Below are 3,381 nucleotides of genomic sequence, written 5' to 3'. Positions count from 1 at the left end.
GGCAGAAATTTCAAATAAGTTATGCACAACTTATTCGGTTCGATTATGTGGTAGTATGGATGGCAAAAAATCTAATTAGTATGGGCCTTAGCTCTCCTAGGGTTTGCCTCCTCCTCTGTGCTACACAGTTTCTAGTAGTCTACTCTATCCTTCCTGTTAGCATGCATCGGCTACCGGGAGAGCAAGTCTCCAGAACTATAATCCTCGAAGTCCTCCACTGGGAGAGGGTGATATGGTATTTGGGAGTGCTCCGTGTGACTGGTTACTGCTTGTCCACCATGGCTCACCTTCATCTATATTTTGACGCTATATATTGTCATCAACATCTGGTACCATGTGTCGTACATGCGATGCGTGCTGCTCCCCCTTATGCAAGAGAACCAGAACCATCATGACATCTAAATCATGTTTTATATGTAACTTTCTAGTATACATGTCTAGATCGTATGAGGTGGTTCTTTATTTATGAAATAAATTAAGTCTATATGTGCTTATATTTTAAACAATTATAAGAAGATAAATGAACATCAGTTGTAGATGACAACAAAAATGAAGGAATTTCCATTGACTATATATGCCCCTTCAAGAGAAGTCCATAGACTTGATAAAAACCAGCTCATCTATGCACATAACAGAAGTTTTTTTTAAAAATAAATCTGTACAAGATTGTGCTATTTCATTAAATATAGTAGAGAAAAAAATTACAGCCCTTAGGATGAAAGAAAAAAAAGGGTAAATTTTGCTACAGGACACTGTGACTTCGCGGTTTTTGCGGTAGGACACGGCACGAAGTGACTTTTGGGAGAAAAACACTCCCAAAAGTTGAAAATTTGCTAGTGGACACCGCACCCATTAAAATAATAATTTCCCGTTCAAGAGGAGAGACAAATCATGTAAAATGTCAAAAATGCCCTTGGGCCCACATGTCAGCTGTCCTATCTCTCTATCCCCTCCTTCTCTTCTCTCTCTCATCTCACATGTCAGCGACGACGGCGGCATGCAAGGTCCAGCGGCTGCGGAAGGGCTAGGGCGGAGCGGCCACGACGATGCGCGGGCGTGGACGAGGTCCGGCAGCGGCGGCGGAGGGAGGGCGAGGGCGGAGCGGCCACGACACCCGACCAGCAGTGCCGACCGGACAGCAGGCGAGGTCCAGCGGTGGCAGCTGCGTGTGGAGGAGCGGCAGCGTGGCTGGACGACGACGGGTGCTGCGCGTGGAGGAGCATCGGCGCCGGTGCGCGGAGTGAGGAGGCCTCTGGCGCTGTCGCCGTAGCCGCTCCGCACTAGCCCTCCTGTAGCCGCCGAACCTCGCCTGCCGCTGCTATTGCTGACATGTGAGATGAGAGAGAGAAGAGAAGGAGGGGATAGAGAGGGAAGAGAGATAGGAGATCTGACATGTGGGACCAAGGGCATTTTTGATATTTCACACGATTTCTCTCTCCTCTTACACCGGAAATTATTATTGTAATGGGTGCGGTGTCCACCAGCAAATATCCAACTTTTGAGAGTGTTTTCCCCCAAAAGTCACTTCGTGCCGTGTCCTGTAGCTAAAACCGCGAAGTCACGGTGTTCTGTAGCAAAATTTACCAAAAAAAAAAAGAGAGAGAGAGAGAGGTGCCTATACAAATATGGTGATTAACTCAGGTTGAGCTGTTTTGCTCCTGGCACCGCTCCAAGTCATTGCCTCTTTCTTTTTATTATTTTTGCAAAAAACTATTTGCAGTCTTCTTATGCTCGAAGAGAACATCAGAGAAGTAATTTTCAGTGCACTGGGTTTGCTTCTTGCCACACCATCTCAAGTATTGTCGCCGCTGCCACTGCCTAACGCCCCTCTGTTGATGCCATTCTGTGGCCAACACGTGCACCTAAAAATTTGCGGTGATATCACAATTGAAAACAATAATTTGTTCTAGGTTGGATTAAGAATTTTTTTCTTACTGACATATTTCTGATTAAATATTCAGCAAAGTGGAACGTCATCTTGGAAAATTTGCAGGGCCAATGCCAACGCAGGTGGACCGTAATCGATGTTTCACTTTTCCCTGTTTTAACAGCCCAAACCAGAAGTATATTTTAGTGGGCTAACCAGACATGAAAACATTATTTTGTGGCACAACTTAGGGAAATTTTGGGAATTATATTTTACAAAGGTTTTTGACTGAATTAGAAAGGTAGCCCGCGCACATGCGCGAGCACCTTCTTATATAATGCGAGTGAAATTTTATTATGAATATTTATGTGTGGGTGGTTTTTTATTAAAATATCTTGTATTATGTTCTAAACTAAAATTAAACTTTTTTTGTGTGCTTTGAATGCTGGTTATTTTGTAGTTACCCTTGCAACCAATAAATTCTAAATAAAATTACTTACTTGAGATCATGCGATTTTGAATTAATAAGAAAATATTGTGTCGAAACAATAGAGGTGGTTCCCATGAGAAAATTTAGGGTATCTTAACTCGCCAGAAGAATATCTTACAACTCCAAAAGAAATCTATTATTATTATTATTTATTGTATTTTAAAATTTTATATTTATTTTCATTCTAACCGTCCTTGTAAAATATTTGAATTTTTCTATTAAGTATGGGTTTTAAATCCAGCAACATTTGTTCATTTTTCAATTTATTTCATGTCCATTTTTATTTTTTCTTTTGGATATTTTCATTCTATGAATTATCCTTGAAATGATTTGATATTTGCAATTTGGGATGAAATATAAGTGCATATAACCCACCAAGAGGTAAAGGCATACATTCTAAATTTTCTCTTGAAATAATGAAGTAATGGTCATAGTATATTTAGTAAATCATCACTAAAGTGAATTGTCTTGTAACAAATACACATTTCTAGATTGTTCTACATCAAGACTTTACAATGCACTGTAGCAAGTTTAACAAAAAAAAAAATGGACATGGTCTTTAATTCCTATATGGAACTTACTTGTTTTATTGCTAAGGCCACTGCAAGGTTGTTCCACTGTTAAGATTCCTAGGTGCAACTCACATGCTTATCGATATGATGTTCAACCAATCACACCTTTATTTTCAACAAGTTGTCTATATTGCTAGGTGAATACGTGCTATGATTAATGACTTCATAGATCATATGTGAAATTCGGATGCTATGATCATTTTTCTTAAAAATATTAATTTATCTCCTAAAATGATCATTTTAAAAGTGTCAAGGTCAATTTGTATAGGTATGTAGCCCTCATGCATGCATGTTAATAAATTAATTAAGTTGGTAGAAAGTCGTTAGATGCCTAACGGGATATAAGTAATAGATGGAGGTCCATTTGTGTTTTTTCCCATATAGATAATTTCAATTTTAATTGTCAAGGAGATAAAAAATAGAGAGAAAAGAATGGTGCACGCTGTACACGG

Source organism: Oryza glaberrima, chromosome 8 (genome assembly GCF_000147395.1).
Source record: "Oryza glaberrima chromosome 8, OglaRS2, whole genome shotgun sequence".
NCBI classification, from domain to species: Eukaryota; Viridiplantae; Streptophyta; class Magnoliopsida; order Poales; family Poaceae; genus Oryza; species Oryza glaberrima.
This window is presented reverse-complemented; position numbering follows the sequence as displayed.